The sequence below is a fragment of the Aethalodelphis obliquidens genome, unplaced genomic scaffold, assembly GCF_003676395.1.
Source record: "Aethalodelphis obliquidens isolate GAN/ISIS:26980383/991018 unplaced genomic scaffold, ASM367639v1 scaffold6, whole genome shotgun sequence".
NCBI lineage: Eukaryota > Metazoa > Chordata > Mammalia > Artiodactyla > Delphinidae > Aethalodelphis > Aethalodelphis obliquidens.
Genome location: NW_020837950.1, coordinates 38,895,361 through 38,919,266, shown reverse-complemented (window position 1 = coordinate 38,919,266; position 23,906 = coordinate 38,895,361). Strand labels below are relative to the sequence as shown.

Below are 23,906 nucleotides of genomic sequence, written 5' to 3'. Positions count from 1 at the left end.
GGCACACTCTGAGAAGTCAATAGGAAGCATCTGGTAGCAAGATGAAATCAGACTTTTAGAACCTGACGACGGAAGTGACTTCACATCATTTTTGCCATATTCTCAGGTTAGCAGTGAGTCACTGGGTCTAGCCCCCACACAAGGGGAGGGGCTTATCCAGGGCATGAATACCAAGAAGCGGGGATCACCAAGGGCCATCTACTACAGGTGCTAACAAACACTTCGTGAACAACTGAGTGAAGAAAGGAAAAAGGAAAGGGGAAAAGAGACTGATATCCCTGAGGGAAGCCATCTGGCTGCCCACACACAGCTTCACATGGTCCAGGGATCCCGATGGAATCACCTGGCTCAGAGTTCCAAAAGGTTATCAGCCTGGGTGAGGCCGGAGGACAAAGTGAGAGTGGTACCCACTCATATGACATGGATGGATGAACTGAACACCAAGTGTCCTTTACAGTGAGAAAGGTGACTGCCGGGTGGGCCAGCAGTTTTAATCAGCTGATGCATGTAGCATTGTCTCAGTTTGACTAATTTTGCCTTCTCTCCTAAAACTTTTATCTCCCTGTGTCTCTTTTTCCATTTCTCAGCCCCAAAATTCACACGGTAGACTGTGGATTCATTCATTTGGACATATTCGAGTGCCCACTATGTCACAGGCACGTTAGATAAAGGGAATGAAGAAGTAAGAAGAAAATGGTACTTCCTTTCTAGGTCTTTGCAGAGCCAGGGTGGGGACATGAGCACAGATGCTGACAACTGGGTGTGACCAGGGACAAGCATGGGGAGGGGGCTCTGAACTCGAACCTGGAAAGACAAGAAGGCTTCCCATGGAAATGACTCCTAAGATGTATCTCAGGAGTAGTTCCCCAGCCTGTCCTCCTGGAATATTTTGATAAAGAATGCAGTGTTTGGGGGTACATTATTTTTGGTCTTTGTTTAGACTAAAAAGAAAAACAACTAAGGCACTTAGCCTTAATGAAATTTGGTTAGCCCAGGACATCAGCCAACTGGAAAGAAAAAGCCAATTCCTTTGACTTTCAGAATGCGTGCGTCACCTTAGGAGAAGCAAACGTTGTGCCTCAGTGTTTCCATCTGTAAATGGGGCTGATTGCATTTTACACCTACTCACTTGATGGCGTTGCCCAGGGATTAATAAAAATGGGGTTCCCGGGCAAAGTCACTTTCCGAGGAGTAATCCCCTCCTTTCAACAGCTTTGAGGCCCTTGGGATGAAATAAAACACATACGTAAAATTCTGTGATTCTCTAAGAAAAGAGTCCTGACCAATTTGTAGGCTTAAGGAATAGGTGACTTACTGGAAGGGAGAGATGGGAAAGCCATGCGGAGCCAGGGAGGAGGGAACCAGTGAAATTGCTGAGAACCCAAGGGTGACTTACAAAGGCAGGAGTAGGGATGGGAAAATCAATAACACCACAGACAATGTAATATGCAGCTGTCAATGAAATTGGTGTTTACAAAGCAGCTTTAAGGATGCTAGAATAGAGGCATGACAATTATTCAAAGAAGATATATGTGCAGGGACTTCCCTGGTGGTCCAGTGGTTAAGAATCTGCCTTCCAACGCAGGGGACGTGGGTTTGATCCATGGGCAGGGAACTAAGATCCACATGCCACGGGACAACTAAGCCCACACGTCACAACAAGAGAGCTCATGCACCACAACTAGAGAGACTGCATGCCGCAACTATAGAGCCCACGTGCTCTGGAGCCGCACACCACAACTAGAGAGAAGCCCACACACTGCAACGAAAGATCCTGAGTGCCACAACTAAGACCCAACACAGCCAAAAATAAATAAATATTTTTTTAAAAGAAAAAGAAAACATATGTGCAGAGGAAAAGGAGTGGAAAGAACTTTGCTTAAATAAAATATAGAGGTAGCGGAATCACAGTTTTTTATTTTACATGTGAGTCTTCAAATTTGCCAGATTTTCTAGGGAGGGCATGTTATGCTTTGAACTCAGAAAAGAGAAATGTTTAGAAGTGAAGAAAGAATACCAGGGGTGGGGGCAGAGGAGAAGGAAAATGGATGAAAGCTGGAAAAGAAGAAATGCAGGCTGCTTTCCTGAACACTTCCCTGACCACATGCTGCATGCCGGGCACAGCATGAGGCCCCATATAAACAGAAAAGAATAAGATGAGGACAACCCCTCCAAGGAGCTCCAGTCTGGGGAGAGGCTGAAAAGTAGCAGGCAGCCTCAGTACCTGTGACGTATGCTAGAGCTAAAGGGAACACAAGGGCCGTGGGTGAGTACTCAGCCCAGAGAGATCTGGGAAGACTTCCTGTAGGAGGCAACACTGAAGCTGAGTCTTGAATGAGTGGTAGACGCCCTGATACAGGGAAAATGGATGATGGGGAGGAGTGAACAAGAGGAGACAGACATCCCAGAGAAGGTTAATATTTGAATTTTGTCATGAGAGACAATTAAAAAGAGTGTCTTGCCGACTAGACCAGCCAACAGAGAGTCCTAAACATCAGCTTGCACATCCTCATCTCTGTGGGTGATGGAGGTTTACTTTTTAACAACCTCATATTTGAATGGTGTTCGATTGTCTTAAAAGTCTTTCCATGTCATCTCATTTTATGTTCTGACAACTTTCTGGTGTAGATATCATTACTATTATCATTCTATATGTGATAAAATTAAGATGTAGAAAAGTGAAGTGGGGTAGAGGGAGGGGAGTGTAAGAACCAGAACCTGGAGCAGACTGTGTGTGGTCTGTCATGGACTGAATTATGTTCCCCCCCACCACCAAATTCGTATGTGGAAGCCCTAGCCCAATGTGATTGTATTTGGAGATACAACCTTTAAGAAGTGATTAAGATTAAATGAGGTCATAAGGGTGAGGCCCTGATCCTATAGGACTGGTGTCCTTAAAGAAGAGGAAGAGGCACCAGCAGCAAGATGCACAGGGAAAAGGCCATGTGAGGATACAGGGAGAAGACTATTGTCTATATGCCAAGGAGGCAGGCCTCAGGAGAAACCAACCCTGCTGACACCTTTATCTTGGACTTCTAGCCTCCAGAGCTCTAGAAAATAAATTCCTGTTGTTTATGCCATCCAATCTGTGGCATATTGCTACAACAGTCCCAGTTGACTAATACAGGTTCCTATACTGACTCTACTACTATTAGCTTTGTGACCTTGGGCATGTTACTTAACCTTTCTGTGCCTCCATTTCCTCAGCTGTAAAATGGGGACAGGAATAGTAGCCTACTTCTGAAAGCTGTCAGGAAGAATACATGAGTTAATATCTGTAAAGCGTTAGAACACACCTGGCACACAGTAGGTGCTCAAGAAGAATTGTTTATTGGGGTTTTTTGGGGGTTTTTTGGTTTTTTTTTTTTTTGCAGTACGCGGGCCTCTCACTGTTGTGTCCTCTCCCGTTGCAGAGCACAGGCTCCGGACGCGCAGGCTCAGCGACCATGGCTCACGGGCCCAGCCGCTCCACGGCACGTGGGATCTTCCCGGACCGGGGCACAAACCCGTGTCCCCTGCATCGGCAGGCGGACTCTCAACCACTGCGCCACCAGGGAAGCCCGATTTTTTGGATTTTGATTCATGTGACTATATTAGCTATTTCCACCAAATTTTTTAGGTTAAAAGAAGGGAATAAAAACCATCAAGTTTCTCACCCTGTCTCTGGCGTTAAGTAGCAGAGCTGGGCATTAGGTGCAGGGAGTCAGGTCCTGCAGCCCAAGCCCTTAGCCCTCAGCTCAGTTCTGTTCCTGAAGCAGGCAGGGCTGATGGGGCCTGGCTGGGAAGGAGAGTGTCAGCTGCCTTGACGGATCACAAAGAGACTGCCAGGTCACCACCATCTCTTGTCCCCTAGTCATCTGCCCTGACTCCAGAGGTCCCTTCAGGCCAGAGCTTACAGAAGAGCTGGTCCCAACAGAACCTGACGGGGATGCTACCTGAGGGATGCTCCCTGTCGTTCCCAGAGCTACAGCACTCCTAATGCACTTGACCCTCCTCGTACCTCCTCCTCTGAGGGCTCGAAGGATCAATCCCACCTCTCTGATGAGGAAACTAGGTCCCAGCAGCAGAAGGAACTCGCTCAAGGACGCCTAGCTGTTAAAGGGCCAGAACTGGGGCCATGACCTTCCATCACCTGCTGTTAAAAGCCAAATTGTAACCCCCCAAAATTCATATGCTGAAGCCCTCATGCCTGGTACCACAGAATGGGACAATATTTGGAGATAGAGCCTTTAAAGAGGAAATTAAAGTAAAATGAAGTCACTAGGGTGGGCCCTGATCCAGTCGGACTGGTATCTTTCTAAGAAAAGAAGATTGGGACACAGACATGCACAGAGAGAAGACCATGTGAGGACACAGGGAGAAGGTGGCCGTTTGCAAGCCAAGGAGAGAGGCCTCAGAAGAAACCAAACCTGGGAATTCCCTGGTGGTCGAGTGGTTAGGACTCTCACCACTGAGGGACCGGGTTCAATCCCTAGTCGGGGCACTAAGATCCCACAAGCTGCACGGTGTGTCCAGAAAAAAAGAAGAAAGAAAGAAACCAACCTGCCAACACCTTGATCTTGGGCTTCTAGCCTCTAGAATGGTGAGAAAATACATTTCTGTTGTTTAAGCCACCCAACTGGTTACGACAGCCCTAGGAAACAAATACACTCACCCTGCCCTGGGCACATCATTTCATTTAAATTCACAACAAGCCTGGATGTGTTATTCTCATTCAATGGCTGGGCCAACGGAGATGCAATGACTTGCCAAGTTGTCTTAGCCAATGAAACTGTGGCTTTTAAGAGAGACAATCGATAGAAATGAAGGAAAAGGAAAAGTGTAAAACTTTAAAGAAATCAGGTGCCCTGTTCTACTGTGAGAGTCAATGCAACACTTCCATAGGGCTGAGCATGAGGTGCTCAGGTCAGCAGGACTTTTTGCAGCCATGGAGTTTCTCAGCACTGTAACAGCAGTACAGTCTCCCAGACTCAGTAACAGGGGAAAGAGCTCTAGACTCCGAAGACCGTGCTCCATTCACAGCGCCTCCACACCCGCCCCTGCCCAGAGAATCCCAGATGTTTTCCAGTCCAGTCATTTTACAGAAACATATATACATCACCACCTCCAGGCACCTCTATCCTGAATGCCTCTCTAAGGGGTCTGGCTCCCCCTAAGCAAGGCAGCAATATGCCACGGAAAGTTCTCCAGCACTGCAGTTCAACAGACACAGGTGTGCACCCAGGTTCCGGAGATCCTGGCTCCGGCACTCTGGCAGAGTGCCATATTATGCACTCTGCCAGCATCCTGTGAAGAGTGTCCCCGAGGAGTTGCTGTTCCTTCAGAAATAACCAAAAATGAGGACACAGGGGGCAGAGCCACTCCAGCCCAGCTCAGCTGGACTGGCAGCTTGAAGCAGAACCACCCAGCTGAGCCCAGCCTGAATGTGCTGCCCCAGAGGACACACACACTTTGTGTCCATTACTGAATGCCACAGAGTTCTGTGGTTGGTTGTTACACAGCATCATGAGGCCATAGTTGACTGATACAGGATATTAATGGGCCTTAGAAGTGCTTGTACATCATCACACGCTGGGCTTTAAATTGGCAATGAGTTGTTCCTGGTATGGCCTGATGCGGAGGAAAAAGTTTCCTTGCCTTTATGCTAAAACCATAGTAATAACAAAAATAGCAACCTTAAGAAGCAGGGTAGCAAAGGGGCTAAAAGCCTCTGAATTCAAATACAAGTTTTATCCCTCACTAGCTGAGTGACCTTGGGTGAGTTACTTAACCTCTCTGTGTCCCAATTGCTACTCTGGAAAATAATATGTCTAAACCACAGGACTATGTAAGGATTGAATGAATTTTTACATGCACAGCCCTTATGCAGTATCTGACACATATAAGTGGTAGCTGTTAGTGTTCACTAGCACCTACTGCATACCAGGCTCTAGGCTGGGGGTTCTCGCTCAGCTACGGCTTATCCTCTCAATAAATCAATCAGTCCTATTTTGCCAATTAGCTCAGAGAGGTTAATCCATCCAATTCTTTCCATCTACATATCTGCCCCCTAGCCCAAAATCTAGAATGCTTTTCCTCCAGGACCCCTCCCTATCTTTCTCAGATCTCAGCTCAGTTGTCACACCTTCAGAGACATTCTCCTAACCTCCCCTACCCAGCCCATTCCCCTACTATACACTTTCACAATACCGGGTACCTATCTAGTGGGGCTGTATTAGTCAGGATAGGCCAGGCTCTGCTGCAGTAACAAACAAGCCCCAGTCTCAGTGGTTGATCAAAGGTTATTTCTCTCTGGTGCTACAGGTTCACTGTGGGACGATGAGAGGTGGGGAGTGGGGCTAATTCATCATGGTCACTCTGGGACCCAGGCCTAGCAGAGGCTTCATCTTGGCACATGTTCCCACATTCCCCAAAGCAGTGGGAAGGGAATGGGGCAATGGTGCCCTGGCTTTTAAATCTTCCACTCATCACTGAGACACATGACTCTTATGGTCACATTTCATTAGCCAAAGCAGGTCAAGGCCAGGCCTAACTTCAGAGGAATAGGAAAGTGCAGCCCTACTATGTGTCTGATGAGGGATAAGGGGGTGACTCTTCAGAGAACATCACTACTAACTGCCACAGTGGCACTTAGCCCAGCTGTGAATTGACATGCATTTCCATGACTGATTTATGTCAGCCTCTTCCCCTAAGACTATAGTTGCTGGAAAGAGGGTCCTTGTTTGGTTTTGCTCATGCTTGCATCTCTGGTGCTCTGCAAATAGTAGGCACTTAATAAGTACTTACTGAGTACATTATTGAAGTGACTGTTCCAAAGTCACCCTGTGACAAGATCTGGATTTGAATCCACATCTAGCTAACATAAACACTTTTTTCCATATCACTGTACCAACATTTGAATTCTATCCACTATAGCCTAAATTGGGTGCCCTTTTGTCAACTAACTTTTGTTTATTTGTTTGTTTTGTTAATTCTGAAAGAGTTCAGGTAGGAATACTATGATTAATTCATGTCACAGTGGGGAATTAATTCAATCAGATTTTTTTTCTCACAAAACTTTGCCTTGCTCTGCCTCAGAAACTGAATCTGGAGTATAGGGGATGTGATGGACCATGGTTTTAATGAGATAAAGAATGAAGAACAGGAAAGAGGCAGGGCTCATTTTGGAACTTTTACCACCTGGCAACATTTTGAGATGGGATGACAATCTTTGGCCATTTCCTAGTTTTGCCAACTGTGGACTCTGGCTGTGCAAAATGAGACAACTCCAGTTGGACAACCTGATTCCTTCCTTAGAAGGCCCGAACTCTATGAAACTGTCATGGGACTGCAAAATTCCATTCAATTTGAGTATACAAGACAAGGAATCTGCACAAGTATAACTTTCTTTTTTCTTAATTGTGGTCAGAAGTCATTTGGCCAAGAGTAAGCAGGCCCTGGTTATGAAATACTTTTACTGAAAGCTACCCCACACAACACCCTGTAATCCTCAGGGTCTTGTGCAATGGGATACCAAAGCTCCCTCTTGTGTAAAACCTGAGAACTACAAACCCACCCCAGACACCACTGGCCAAACACACCCCTTACCTCTGTTCTGCAAAGTATGTTTCCTAAGACCTTTTCCTTTGCTATCAACCATAAGCATCTCAGACTCCATGCAGAATGCCTGAAAGACATGCATTAGCACGGGATTCTTATGAGTATGGCAAGAGGGAGTATGGAAGGAACTGAGCTATAGGCTGACAATCACTTGTTCACAGTAATGAAACTACTCTGATATTTTCAGTAATCACAACCTTTCCTAACTGCCAGCTTGAGTTGCACAATGAATGAGGAGGAAAAATCTGTTTTTAAGGAAAAGAGAAGACCTACTTGGATAAGTTAGGAGTTTGGGATTAACATATACACACTACTATATATAAAATAGATAACCAACAAAGACCTACTGTATAGCACAGGGAACTATACTCAGTATTTTCTAATAACCTATAAGGGAAAAGAATCTGCAAAAAATAGATATGTATGTATAACTGAATCACTTTGCTGTCCACCTGAAAATAACAAGCATTGTAAATCAACTATACTTCAATTTAAAAAAAAAATTTTTTTTAAATACATACTTGGAACATGACCAGAGTTAGGGGGAGGGGTGGGAGTGGGAGTGTTAATTCGGCACAGACATTTTTGCATCGAGAATCCGCCAGAAGAAAAGTGTGTTTTAAAGTAAACTGTGAGTTTGTCTCCTTTCTGGATTTCAAAAGCCTGACTGAGGAGCATGTTCAGGTAGGGCATTTACATTTGGGGGGGGGGGCATTTACATTTTAGCCTGAGGATTTCCTGCCTCTGAAAAGGCAGTTCTGCAGATTTGACTACTGGTGACTCAGAAGCACAAATATCAATACAAGAGGTTTCTAACCTCAAAGGCAAGGCATCCCCAGGCACTTTTACTGGCTTCATTGTTGAGGTCGATTTAAATTTAAATTTTCCCCCAGGAAAACACACACACCCAGCTCCTGCTTGCACCCCAAGCAGAGAGGGAACCCCTCTCAGGCCAACAAGGAATGAGGATCCCCAGCTCAAATGCCAAGGAAATTCTTATCAAGTCAGAGCTCCTTTCCGTGGGGAGACAGGCAGTATACTTGGAATGACTTGAGACAGATATGATCCAAGTCATAAAGAACCCATAATTACCAGTAACATTTACTAAAGAATTTAAGAATAGGAAAAGAGAGAGAAGAAAGAAGGAATGAAAACAACAACTAAAGAGTAGGACATTCAACAGTGAAGTTGAGAAAGTAAGAAGAGAGACCAACGTGAAAATGTTCACCATAATACACATGTGCTTACAAAGTTGCCTTTCTTCAGCAAGAGCCACTGCCCAGATGTACCACACGTGAGGACAGCTGTGACACTTGGCACCCATGGAAGACTCCTAACTTCAGCTCTAGGGAAGATGTGACTCCTCCAGAGAAGAAGAGGCTGTTAGAATCTTCTGAATGGGTTTCCAGAACTTTCTGGAAAGTTCTGGAAATGTTCTGCTGCTCCTTCTAGGATCAGGGGAAGATGTAGGCTCTCAGAGGACTGTCCCATCTGGGTTCCCCTCCTCTTTTCTCCAAATGTTATTTGAAAAGAGAAAATTCAAATCAACGAACTCATGTTTTCCTTTTGGGGGTCAGAGTGCTCGAAAGACTGAACTAGCCCCAGAAAAGCCCAACGACAAGAGAGTTTTTAGAAAAGGGAGCAGTATAGGTGGGAAAGTTGTTTCTAAAATAAGCGCGTGCTCTTGCCAACCGCCCCGATGCTCAGATGCTCAGCTTCCTGGAAAGGGGTGGTGGTGGCGTGAACTCCCCGTGGCAGTTAGAAGGCTGGAGGTTTGAGCACAGACACACACGGGTAGCGTTTCGCTGAATCTCTGCCCACGAAGTGGTATTTTTGGCTTGGTCCTCAGCTAAATCTTACGAAAAGGCTTCTCTCTAAAGTGTCCATTGGACGGATGCCGACAACTTTACTCTCAAAGGAAGCCGCTGGGGAAGCAGTAGAGCAACTATAAAAGGTGGTGGCAAGACACCCCTGAATGTGCAAGACCCGGGAACCCGGGATCCAGAAGGTGGACCACAGCCTCCATCCATCTCTGACACATTGTCCGCTTTTCAATGTGGACATTGCCTCTGTGACAGTAAACCTTTCATTTTGTTTTTAGGTGAGAAAGTAGTTTTTCTTAATTTTAAAATTAAATTGTAATTAATTTTTAAAATTAATTTAGGGCTTCCCTGGTGGCGCAGTGGTTGAGAGTCCGCCTGCCGATGCAGGGGACATGGGTTCGTGCCCCGGTCCGGGAAGATCCCACATGCCGCGGAGCGGCTGGGCCCGTGAGCCATGGCGGCTGAGCCTGCGCGTCCAGAGCCTGTGCTCCGCAACGGGAGAGGCCACAACAGTGAGAGGACCGCGTACCGCAAAAAAAAAAAAAAATTTAAAAATTAAAATTAAAAAAATATTTGTTAAGCCAACTTTGGGGTCCACTTGTCATCTCTGATTTCTTCTTTTTAGATACCAATTGGACCTAATTCTAAAGTGCTTTTTTTCTTTCCTTGTTATTTATTCCATTTATTTGAGAAAACCTTTCTTCCTTTGTCTGTTTTAGAGTGATTTCTAGGGAATTGATAGACCTATAAATATTATGATTGTTTTCTATTTTTTCATAGAAATGTCCCCATACAATATACCTGTCATTTCCATTTCTATTAAAACACAAACACAACCCCCCCCAAACCTCCCCTTACAAACTGCTGGACGAAGCGGGAACACAGCAGGATGTACAATTAGCTTTAAATCACTGTAAATACCTCCTAATTCTCTTAGCTTCAGGCCCAAGATGCTCTCTGCAAGGGGAGATGTCTCAGAGCTCAGGGACATGCAAAATGCCCCCCTAAAAGCCACTCCAGGATCCCAGGCAGCGACCTCATTAACCCACCTGCTTGGTAAAGAGCAAAAGCAGAGGTTGCACATTGGTGAAACTGAAACTCCATATTGACAGTTGAACGTGCTTTCATAACATGGTGGAGACTGGGCGGTGCGTAGGTGCGGGGAGTTTAATCTCTGCTGAAAAGATTCAGTGAAGAAATTTCAGTGAGACTGGGGGCCACAGGTAGGGAGCAGGGCGGTGACTTAGAACTAATAGTAGCTAAGGCAGAGAAAGACAGATCCTCCGCTATCCACCTTTTTATTCTGTGGTATTGTAAACAAACGTGGGTGTAGCTCCCAGGAAGTCAGAACTGCAAATAATAGGATGGATGAATGGGTAGGTGGGTGGGTATACAGGTGAGAGAGTGGGTAGAACAATGAACAGATGGATGGGTGGATGAGCAGGTGAGTGGTTATGGGGATGAGTGGATAGGTGGGTAAATAGAGTAAGCCTTTTCCCACTTCTATATGTAATTTCATTACAGCATCCCCCCTTCCACATTCACAGGTCTTTTATTTTCAAAATTACCATCAATCACTAAATATAATAAAATAGGCACTCTATACCCACTGCTAGTGGACATGTAAATGGGTACAACTTTTCCGAATGGTAAAGCTTATCGAGAATATTTAAAAGATTGGTGCACAACAATGTTTACAGCAGTATTACTCATAGTGGCCAAGAGGTGGAAACAGCCCAAATGACCAATGGAGAAGCAAAATGCGGTCTATACATACAACTGAATATTCAGCCTTAAAAGGAACGGAAATGCTTTTTGAAAACAATTTTTAATAGTTCAGCTAAAAACGTAAGAATATTGATCAGACTTGCTATCGAACTAATGCTGGCCGTTGGTCCTCCCCGTGTGAACACAGCTGGCAGAGAACTGTTTTCCCAGGAATGGCCCTGGATTGAAAGTGCTTCACCCCCATGCCCTTTTAATTTCTCATTGGTGGCCAAGGACATGGTTTTTGGTTTCATTTTGTTTTGTTTTTCTGGCTGTATTGAGGTACACTTGACAGATAAAATTGTACATATTTAAAGTGATGATTTGATACGTATACGTTTCAATTTAACAAATCTACCACTTCACGTGGTTACTTTCTGTGTGTGTGTGTGTGTGTGGTGAGAACTCTTTAAGATCTACTCTATTAGCAATTTCAAGTACACAATACATATCATTAACTATAGGCTGTACATTAGATCCTAAGAACCTATCTTAAAACTGAAAGTCTTTACCTTTGGACCAACATCTCCCCATTTCTCCCACACACACACCCCACCCCAGCCCCTGGCAACCACCTTTCAACTCTGTTTCTACAAGTTTGACTTTCTTTTTAGATTTCATATATAAGTGACACCATACAGTATTGTCTTTCACTGCCTGGCTTAATTCACTCGGCATAATGCCCTCCAGGTTTATCCATGTTGTTGCAAATGGCAGGCTTTCCTTCTTTTTATGGCTAAATAATATTCCATTTTCTGTGTGTGTGTGTGTATATATATAGACATATATATGTGTGTATATATATATGTATATATACATATATATATACACACATATATATACACACACATATATATACCATATTTTCTTTATCCATTCATCCATCGACAGACACTTCAGTTGTTTCCACATCTTGGCTACTGCAAACAATGCTGCAATGAACGTGGGAGTACAGATATCTCATAATCACTGATTTTGTTTCAAATATAGATCTAGAAGTGGGATTGCCGTATCATATGGTAGTTCTATTTTTAACTTTTTTGAGTAACCTCCATACTGTTTTCTATAACGGCTTTACCAATTTACATTCCCACCAACAGTGTACAGACTCTCTTTTCTCCACATAAAAGGAAGGAAATTCTGGTACATGCTACCACATGGATGAACCTTGAGGACATTATGCTAAGGGAATTAAGCCAGCACAAAAGGACAAACACTGCATGTTCTAATTATATGAGGTATACCTAGATAGCCAAATCCATAGAGACAGAAAGTAGAACGGTGGTCGCCAGGAGTGGGGGAGGGGTAATGGGAGTCAGTGTTTAGTGGATACAGAGTTTCTGTTTGGGAAGATGGAAAAAGTTCTCAGTGCTGGTGATGGTTGCACAGCAATGTGAATGTAGGGCTGCTGAACACTTAAAAAAGTTAAAATGCCAACTTTTATGTTATATGTATTTTACCACAATTAAAAAAGAAAAAGATTGGCGCTCTCTGACCCCTTCTAAAGCTACTTAGAGCAATCAAACCTTAGGAAATATATTAAAATACAGGCAAAGAATTATGCACAGTTATGCTCATCACCCAACTGTTTACTGAAAACAATCTAAATGTCCAAAAATGAGGACTGATGGAGAAATGATGGTACATCGACACTACAGATTATCATGCATACGTTAAAAATGAGATTTATAAAATTGTTTTAAAGAAATGGATAACATGTAAGATCATTTTACAGTATAAAAACAGAACACAAAATGGTGTTTGCAAATTATTAATAAGCTCACGAAGAAAAGAAGTAGCTAGAGAGACTACTATAAAGAAATTGGCCAAAACATTACTTCCAGCCGTCTGAGTAGTGGGATAATGGATAGGAGTTTTTTGGCTTTATATATTTTTATGTTCTCTCCAAATTTCCTACAGTATGCACGTGTTCTTTTGACGGTGGTGGGTGGAGTTAGGTAATTGGATCGGAGCAAGAAGTATAGGTAATCTGCTCTCTCCTTGAGCAAAATAATTTTCAAATTTACTTGGTGGTGAGGAAACTTGGTCTCAACTGGCATCAGGATGATGTGTGCAGAGAAACACCTTAGCTGCCACCAGAAAGGAGGCTTCCAAAAGTGCCCGCGGGGAACCAGAGTCCCCAGTGGAAGATGAGGTGGGGGTGGCAACGACGAGGGATGGGCGTGGCCTGCAAGGAGGACGGGTGTGGTCAGGGCAGGACTCCTGGCAGAGACGTGCGCTCTTAGGCAGTCTTAAGAGAGTGAAAAAGACAGATTCCTTTCTATGGTGAACAAGCCAGGCCGGATATTCAAAGAAAGCCGAAGGAAAGGAAGGGCTCAGAGAGGAGGCAGAGCCAAGCAAAAGCTTTTCAGAACTAAATAAATTACTGATATAACCAATGGGGCTTTTTATGCTGTAGGGATGGGGTTAGAATGGAGAACAGTTGTTTCCGAGACTTTTTTAAATGAGAGAAACAGACGCAAACATTCTGGCCATGAAAGTTGTCCATGAGTTATTATTAATATTACTCATTATTTCTGCAAATATTTATTGAGGACCTACTATGTCGGCACTGGTCCAGGCATCAGTGAACAAAACAGACGAAATTCCTGCTCTCCTGGAGCTTACATTCTAGTGGGAACAAATGACAGTAAACATAATAAACAGGTCCAAAAGAAGCTGTGCACCTACTGTGTGCCAGGCGCCATCCCCATGTTGGAAATGAGGAAACTCGGATGCCTGTCTGCTCCTGCTACACTACATCTCCCTGCCTGCCAGTAAGGTCCTCACTGCAGCCAGAGCAGTATTCAAGTGATAAAGAAAGAGCTGGACACTTGGAATATTGCCCATAGCCTAATCCAGCGACAGCACATGGCAGGCACACAGTAAACCTTTGCTGAACAAATCAACACATTGAAAGGTAAATGAGTGAACGCATAACCAATCAATTAATGACCACATTCACCTGGCAGGTGGAAGGATGAGGTTTCTAGAAAAAGAATTGTACCAGGAAAGAGGAGCTTGCTGGTATGAGGACCCACTGTGTGCCTGGCACTCTGTCCATGTAAGATCCAGTCACCGACCCTGAGCACTGAGTCAAGGCAAAAGGTTACATACCACCGTCCTACACGGGTAGGACGGCCAGGGGGGACCAGGGCTCATATCCAGGCCTTTCCACTCCCCTTCTCGAGGTATCCCTGTGAAACTCCTGAACTGCTAAGTTCTTGAAAACACCAGTGTCTTTGCCCCAAGCCACTGAACCCTGGAGAATTTCCCCAGGGATCCAGATGGGTTTGCGGCAATGGTGGCTAAAGGTGGTGCCTCAGACTGGCCCTTTGTGCATCTTTATCTAACAAGGCGGAGGTTCCTGCTAATTGGGTTGGTTTGTGGATGTTCCACCTGATCTTACAAATTGCCGTCAATAAATTCAGGTCCTGATGCAGTCCTGGAGGCTGACTAGGTTTAAATCTCATCTTGGTTGGGAGTAGATAAGAGCAGCCTCAGGTCCTCTGGAGGGGCTGGAAGGGAGCCCAGCAGGCCCCCAACCCACCCCCACCCATAAGCAGCCCGCCCTCTCCCGGCTCAGCTGACAGCAGGTATTTATGCTCCGGGACCTGGAGACGCTGTTCTTATAATGACCTAATGGCTGGTGAGCCGATGCTGCTTGGAGGAGGTCATAAATTAAGCCTGGAATTCTCAGGATAAACATCTTCAGGATTTATTCTTGTAGCTGCTCTCATGAGGCACATTTTTTTCTGGAGCCAGGGTGTTGGGAGAAGCCCACACAGCCCCTCCTCAAAACTCACCAGAGAGAAAGGCTCCCTCTCGAATGGATGGAAACTTCTGCTCTGGGAGGGCAACCGCATTGCGGAGGCAGGGCTTAGGAAGCCTGCATGCATGGAGTATCCCCTTTGTCCAACTCCCCGGCAAAGGCTAGTATTCGGCGAGCTTCCGCTTCAGGACTTAGCTCTAGCCATGCCCGGTGCGGTGCAAGGAACATGGTCTTGGGAGCTGGAGGTGGGCTTGGAAGCCAGCTGGGGCATATAGAGCCGCTTCCTCACCTCTCTGAGCCTCAGGGTCTTCATTCATAAGATGAGAAATTAGCCCACTCACGTGTGGGCTTTGTATTAGACGGCCTGGACCACCTAACAAACTACAGACTGAGCAACGTAAACCACAGAAACTTATGTTCTTAGAGCTCTGGAGGCTGGAAGTCCAAGTTCAAGGTGTCAGCAGGGTTGGTCTCTTCTGAGGCCTCTCTCCTTGGCGTGTAGAAAGTATCTTCTTCCTGTGTCCTCACAGGGTCGTCCCTCTGTGCATGTCTGTATCCTACTCTTCTTTTCGTATAAGGACACCAGTCCTAGTGGATCAGGGCCACTCTAGTGACCTCATTTGACCTCAGTTAGCTCTTTAAAGACTTTAAAGCTAGAACACCAGCATTTCAGATCTCTCCCAATATCAAATAGTATCAATCCTTGAGAGTGGTGGTATTGGTGTGGTTAACACAGAGAATCCTGATAAATAGTTTACTGGGGAAAAAAAAAAAGCCACAAAACCGCAGGTGGGAAGAAGTATAATAAGTGGTTAAATGTTGGGATTCTGGAAGCGGGTTGCAGGGTTTGAACCCCAACGCTGCTGCTTGTTGTGTAACCTCAGGCAGACTTCGTGCTGTGAAGTTTCATACGTATGATCTCATTCTTGCTTTAGAAAGGTGGATGTATGTACATCCCTGTGCATAGAACAAAAGGTAAGGAAGGATGCTCGCCAAACCACAGAGGCAGGCATCTGGGGTGGAGGATAGCAAGGAATATGCTGCCCTCGGGCCTCCTCTCTGCTTATGGATTCCAGAGCCTTGGAAGCCCAGATACACTCCACCCCCAACTCCACAGATGATCCTCTGCAAACAGATAAGCAGACTCCACTGTCCCGATGCTTCCAGGGAGGAGTGGTCAGTAAACTGCTCATTTACAGCAACTTTGCCAGCTACGAGGTCCCTAAGATCCCCAGCAGAACTTTTTCAGATGCCCTGAGGCTGTAGAATAATACTGGTGATTAGGTTCCCAGGCTCTGACATGAAGCAGCCCAGTGCAGGAGGCAAGAGGTGGCCTCAATCAAGGCCCCACAAGCGTCAGATAAGGACCTGGTGAGAGGGAAGGCAGCCCTCCCGACAGCCCTCCTCACTGACCACACCCAGAGCAGGAACCAGCAAACAGCACCCTCATCCCACCAGAATTTGACTTTTAGGAGAAAGTGGGAAATTGACAGGACGATAAGCTCATAAGAACTGATTTTCTGTGTCTGGACCTCAGGACCCAGACAAACATGTTCCCTGGAAGACATCTCAGACAGGAGACATAGATCCTGGTGTGTGGCTCGGGCAGGGTTTCCAAAAACATGCAAGTTATGGGCTGAATTGTGTCCCCCAAAAAATTCATATGTGGATGTCCTCACCCTCAATACCTCAATATGTGACAATATTTGAAGATGGGGTGTTTAAAGAAGCATTCAAGGTTAAATGAGGTCACTAGGGTGGGCCCTGATCCAATATGACTTGTGTCTGTATAATAGACCGTTATGACACAGACATGCACAGAGGGCAGACCACGTGAGGACACAGGGAGAAGAAGCCGTCTATACAAGGAGAGGGGCCTCAGAAGAAATCAACCCTGCCGACGCCTTGATCTTGGACTTCCAGCCCCTGGAAGTGTGAGAGAATAAACTTCTGTTGTTTAAGCCACTCATATAGTGGTTAATTTTTAAAAATTGGGAGATTTCAAGCAGAAATCCAAATTTCTATTTTCTCTTTAAAAACTGTGAGTCGAGGGGCTTCCCTGGTGGCGCAGTGGTTGAGAGTCCGCCTGCCGATGCAGGGGACACGGGTTCGTGCCCCGGTCCGGGAAGATCCCACATGCTGCGGAGCGGCTGGGCCCGTGAGCCATGGCCGCTGAGCCTGCGCGTCCGGAGCCTGTGCTCCGCAACGGGAGAGGCCACAACAGTGAGAGGCCCGCATACCGCAAAAAAAAAAAACAAACAAAACAAAAAAAAACTGTGAGTCGTGGCCTCTGTGGGCTCATTCCCTCCTGGCTAAAGCTGGAGGTAGCTGTTCACTTCGGAGAGGCATCAGCTCCACCTGGCCTCACTCCCGGACCCTTGTTTTCTGGCCCCAGTTGGCATTTGTGTCTTCAGTTCCTGAATTCAAATCTGCTAATCCCAGACACAGCCTTGGGACAGAGATGTTATTAAACATAGAGGCCCACGGCAGTTTGGCTAGAAAGGCATGGGATGTAAAGCCACCGTTTCTTACAGATCCAAGGGCATTGTTATCCTTGATGATAATAATTTCTCTTATTGTTGCTATTAACTGACCATTTGTTATATCCCCACCTGTGTTGTCTTATTTAATGCTCACAACAACCCAACAAAAGCTGAATATTATTCCCATTTTACAGATGAGGAAACTGAGGCCCAGACCCAATAAGTGACTTGCCCAGAGTCACACAACTATGAAGTGGGAGGACAGTCATTTCTGCTTGACTTTTCCACCATGTTCTCATTTGTAAAGAAGAGGTGCCTTCTATCTAAGGAAGTGGTCTGGGTGGGAGAAAGAGACCAGAGGCAGGAGTCAGGAGCCCTCATCTCAGGGAAGCCCCAGCTTGAAGTTAACACAGGTGCTCACAAGGTACTCACTGCCCTGCACCCCATCTCCCCGTAAGTGCACACTACTATGACCTTGGGCTTCCCCTTACATGTCTATTAGGAGGATCAGATACAATCAGATATTTCCAAAAGGAAATGCCTTTCCAGAGGGAAAAGCTTACTAGGGAAGGAGACATAATTCTACAGCCCCCAAACAAGCAAACCAAAATCAAAAGGAAAAACAAGCTTTTAATGTTAGTTTTTAATACAAAAAATCTGGGAATGTTCAGACTCTTTACGTTGGGGTTTCTGTCTCCACATCACAAGCCAGGCTCCCACCTTCCTCAGGATGTCATCAACTATATGCAAATATATGCAAACTCTAGCCCAAGGGGTGGGGGAGGGGCAGAATACCGGAGCCCCAGTGTGACCCAGGTGTGCGCCTCTCTGAGCCTCAGCTTCCTCATCTGTAAAATGGAGCTAGGGGCTTGTGTCTCGCCTGCTGGGAGGAGATTCCTTCTAATTCTGCAAGCTCTGAGGCCCATTCTGAGCCAAGATGCTGTGCTTTTCCTGAGGATTCAAAGGGCCACAAGAGGGGGGGTCATTGGAAGCTCGTGGGTGACCAGGTGCTGGATACAGCATCCACTCCTCGTCAATGAGCAGGGTTCTCACCGGGAATAGAGAGCACCTTCCTTGCCTTTCTAAGAGGGAGGGTCACTCCATGGTCTGGAGGATACCCGTCTCATGTTCATTCAGACCCAGCATGAGCTCTACCCCGACTGCCTTCCTAAAGTTCCCAGAACCTGCCACTGCTGGCTCACCCCTGATAATAAAGATGGAGACCACTAACTTTCATTGAGCACTTACCAGACTGAACCCCCATTTTACAAATCAGGACACAGAAGCACAGCAAGATTAAGCAATGTGCCCAAGGTCACACAGCTGGTCAGAGACAGGGCCAGGATTTGAACCCAGACACTCTGGCTCCAGCGTCTGCACTGGAGCTCTGACTATAGTGCTGCCTTCTGCCTCATCTGCCTAGGGACTCCGTAAGCTCACGTCCAAGCCCCATCTCCCCTCAGAAGCCTCTCCTGGCCACCTGCTAACCATGGCAAAATGGGACTCCACCCTCTTTGTGCCACTTCTGTAGTCCCCACACATCCATGCCCACACACCAGGCACTTAATCCCTGATGGCCGCTCACCCCCAACAAGCATGCAAGGTGGCCACTGTTAACTGCCATTTAACGATGGGGTCCTGAGGCTCAAGACATTTAAGTAACTTGACAAGGCTGCATTGCCGATCAGTGCTAAGGCAGGATTTGAACTCAGGTCCTCCTGACTCCAGAATCCTGGGCGTCCACTGTTATATGCCGCCTGCCTTTCAAACCCAGCAGCCGTCACTTGTCACACTGACTTGCACTTCTGCCTGGGGGGTGGGGCTCATGCCCGACACATCCCGGATGCCAGGAGCCAACCCCAGGCCTGGACGGAGCCAGCACTGAGGACCTGGGTACCAGATGCCTGTGGCAAGGGCGACAACTGGGAAGACGCCGAGCAGCAGTCACACGGCTAATCCAGCTTCCTCTCTTCCTTCTGTCATTCATTCCATCGACAAACATTTATGAACGCCCACAATAGGCCAGGCACTGTTCTAGTCACTGGGGAAACAGTAGAGAACAAAACAGAAATGTTCCTGCCCTCATGAAGCTTGTATTCTACCGGGCAGTCAGACACCAAAAAAAAAAAAAAAAAGACAGCAGTGTCAGCAGGATGGTCTTGAGTTCTGTGAAGAGAAAGAAAGCAGCGGGGGTGATAGATACAGGCGTGGGGCTCACTGTTTCATATCAGGTGGTCAGGAAAGGCCTCTGGTTAGAGTGTGTCTGAGCAGAGACTTGAAAGAAGTGAGAGGTCAGGGGAAATGGGGAATTCCAGGCAGAGAACAGCAGTCCTAAAGGCTGAGTGAAAGAAGCATTAAAGATGGAGCAAATGCTGGCTGCTGAAGGGTGGAGACGAGGCCAGAGCCGATTCCCAATGATGCCCAGTGGTGCAGGGGAAAGAGAAGGCCACAGGAATGAGGTCTAGAAGATGCTGCACCCTGACAAAGTGAGGAGGTTCCTTCACCCAGGGGCCTTTGGGGGCTTTGACGGGCCGCTGCACCTTCTGAAGGCCCAGGTGTGGGAGAGCACACACGGTGCCCCCAAGTGTATCTGACCCCAAAAAGCATCTGCAGGATAAACATTCCTCGGAAAACATATTGGAATTATGGAGAGTGATTTTCTGCAGGGGCTGTTTTCTGAGCTGGAAGGGAATATGTGGCCTCAACCCCTCGAGATGTGATCCTGGGAAAACAGACCCCATCCTCAGGTAGGTGCATCCCCCTGCCTTCCCCAGCCGCTGCCCTGAGAGGCAGTGAGGTGGGAAAAAATGCCTGTGGGAATGAGGGCAAGTGCCTCAACCTCCCCAAGCCTCAACTTAATAGCACTTCCTGCACTGGAGTTGTGGGAGAATTAAATGACTCAACTTGTGGGGAAACTATCAGGTCAACCGTAAAGCGCTGAATAATTATGAGTCATCGTCACTCTGAGTCACCATCATGTCTCTTAACAACAGTTTAAGATATTAACTTTCCCAAAGAACACTTGCATGTCGATGGGGAACTTCTTGAAAGGCAAAACCTGAGTCAAAAGAGTGGCAGTAAGGACGAAAATATTGTTCCGTCCCTAAAGGCAAAAATAGTAATAAATAATAAAAATGGCAAAAAAACCAAAAGTGACCCTTCATTTACCACTCATCTTTGCCTGGTGCTTTACCGCTATAAGCACTGACCCTATGGGGTAGACATTAGCATCTTTATTTTACAGATGGGGAAAATAAGCCTCAGAGAGTTTAAGTAACCTGTCCAAGGACACACAGCAGGAGAGGATGCCACTGGGAAGTAATTTATTCACTCATTCATTTACGAAATATCTGTTCCTGCTTCCTCTGGCCTGTTCTCTGGTGTTTCTCTGGTGTTTCCGACACTGAGCTTTGAAAATGAGGACTTCAAAAGGAGAGGAAGAAGGGTGTTTCAGAGCAAGGGACTGCCTTGCTGCAGGAGAGAAACTGCAGCCCAGGTGCTTCGAATCTGTCCTCTGTTCTCAAGCAGGTTCGTTGCTAGTGCCTTGGCAGTGAGGGGTCCCCTTGCAAGGATAGGCTCCTTTTTTTCATGGACGAAAGAACGAGCACTGGACCAGGGTACGGGCTCCAGGTCTGCCACCTTGGGCAACATGACCTTGGGAAAATCGTTCTGAGTCTCCGTTTCCCCAGAGGGGGCATTTTTTGGACAGTGATTTTCAAAGTGTGGTCCCTAACCTGGCAGCATCAGCCTCACCTGGGAGCTTATCAGAAACAAGCTCTCACCCCCGACCTGTGGAATCAGTAACCCTGAGGGTGGGATCAGCAAACTGTGTCTTAACAAACCCTCCAGGGATGCTGATGCCTGGGAGAGGTCTGCTACCCCAAGCGTGGCCCTGGGGACGGCCACACTGGCATCACTGGGGAGCGTGGTAGAAATGCAGAGTCTCAGGCCCCAGCTCAGGCCTACAGAATCAGAATCTTCCTTTCCACAGGATCCTCAAGGGGTTGCCTGCATATTGACTCTTGCAAAGCGAAGTCTGATAACTGGGTGACACCCGGATTCTGAGTGACACCTCCTGGCAGCTGTAAAGCCCTATCAGGCACTCTTGGGAAAATCACCCAACCTTTTATTTCTCCTTCTGTGAAAACTCCCAGGCAGGAGGGAGGCCCTTTGGGTTCAATCAGGGCTCTGAGTCCCTTTGATCCGTTCCAATCTCTGATAAGAACTGGGGCGAGGGGCACTGAGAGGAGCCCTCTGGCCATAAGGAGAAGGTGCTTTCCTGCAGGAGTCAGGAAACTGAACAGCAGTCTTCTGCCAGCTCAGCCAAGGAATGTTCCCTTACAGATCCTCTGGAATTGGGAAGAAACTCCGTGCAAATTCCACGGCCATCCCAAGCCAGTGCGAAATTGCTAGAGCTGCCCAATGCGGTGTGGCCGGCTCGAAATGGAGTTCAAAACAATTACCAGCCCACATGTGTTTCCTATGAACGGTGCAAGTGTTAAAACGGATTTAATTTTCTTTTGTAAATAAAGAGGGCCATCCAGACCAGCCAGTTTATCTCCCTGGGAGAGATGAAAGTGTTTCATCTGCCAGTAGCCTCTGCCCGCTGCAGAGGTGGGGGGCAGCTATCTGGACCCCATGTGTTCTCTATCTTGTAATCCAAAGTCATCTTTCCCATGTAGGACTGTTTGGGCACCATGGGGTCTTGGCTGGAAGTCTTATTTTTAGTTATCTAAAATGGTACTCCCTTTCTTTTCTTTTTTTTCTTTTTTTTTCTTTTGGTTCTTAAACATATTAGTGATTCATAAACAGTAAAATTAGTCTGCTAGGGGCTAGTGGAGGTATTCATCCTGGTGGCGCCTGCTTTCCAGAGTTAGTAGTTAAAATAAATCATTGCTGTCACAGTGGAATTCAGGCCTAAAAATCACCTGTAGGAATCCCCACCCCCTCCCCGTTCCACCTCCCCAGGCCCCCAGAGCATCAAGGATCAAAGTTATCTCCCCCACTCCAGCTGAGGGGGTGAAGGAGGGGAGGTGGACGAGGCACGGGAGGAAAACCCCAGAAGTTATACCAAACCAGGAAATTAAGGTCTCAGCTCTATTGTCGAAGCTGGAAGCACAAAAGTATGAGGCCAATTTATGATATTAGTGTTTCTAAAGTGGAATATGATTAACCACTTTATTATGTAAAGTTATGTTTCCACTTAACCTCCTTGCGCTGGCATCCAGAACTTGGGGGCGGGGTTTCTTTTTAATTGCAAATTTAATAAATTCCAACATACCCAAACTTCCTGACTTCCACTGTCCACCGCTGGTATCTCTAGAAACTTCAATAGTGGGAGATAACTCATCCAGTCTGCTGCCTACCTTCTCTGCCGATGCCCTAATCCGGGATCAGGCAATAAGCTTTCATCTTCGGAGCACTTAAGTTAATTACACGGAGGCCGGCGGAGGCCCCGGAGCCGGTTCTGCGCACAGCCCTCCCGAAGCCAAACATCATAGGATCCAGATGCAAACCCTTGGCAACTTAAGCCCAACAAATTTCCTTTGTCAAGAAATGCAAACAGCCAAACATTGCCGCGTAGGCTACTTCAGTGAGTGGGCCTCCTTCTGGGACGCTGGGCCGGCGGGGCGGAGGCCAGGAGTGCAGACCAGAAACCATTAAAAAAAAGCGCGCGTGGTCAAGGGCCTAGCTGTTTCCCAGGCGGCTGGTGGGTTTGTTTTATTTTGGACGGGTTACCGATCAAAATGACTGGCTGCCTCCTTTAATCCAGCCCAAGGCGTTCTGATGATTTAGGAATCCATCCTAGGAGTGGGAATGCAGGGTCGGGGGGAGGGGATGTGTGGAGGCTGCTCCCACCCCACTGACCCCCTGCAGACTTCCTTCTAAGTTCACTTCTGCACTCCACTCTCTGGTTCCCTTCAATCTGTCCCAGTGTGCACAGTCCCTTTGTGTGGACCCTTTCCGTGGATATCCTGTCTCTGCTCTCTATCCCCCTGGGACCTGCACTGTTGGGCAATCTTCCTCCCTGCCTCTGTGCTCCACGTGCCATCAGAGCGACATGTGTGGCCCTCTCCAGCCCCCTTCTCTGCAGGGCGGCTTGGACTGGGTGGTGAAGCTGCCAGATTCCCAGGGTGGCCAGAGGAAGCTCAATGAAGCAGTGTAACTGAGACAACGTTCATCAAGCCACAGAGCTGGAATTCTGACTCTGTCCACATGACTTTGGTGACTCAGAGCTCAGGTGGAGAGCAGAGGAGCGTGCTTCCTTAGCTTCCTGTTGTAGGTGAGATTGTGTTTCCCCGCCCTCCCCCCCGCCCAAATATAAGTTCAAGTCCTATCCCCCAGTGGCTGTGGATGCAACATTACCTGTTATTACTTATTATTACTTGGAAATCGGGTCTTTGCAGATGTCATCCAGGTAAAACGAGAGCATACTGGTCGGGTGGACCAGAATCTGATGGC

At 46.7% G+C, this 23,906-nt stretch overlaps 1 pseudogene; it reads left to right on the top strand.

The window, feature by feature from the left end:
• The window catches only part of LOC113619254 (cyclin-dependent kinase 2-associated protein 2 pseudogene), an 82,469-nt pseudogene extending 58,859 nt beyond the window's left edge, over positions 1–23,610 (top strand).
• Positions 23,611–23,906: the final 296 nt, after the last annotated feature.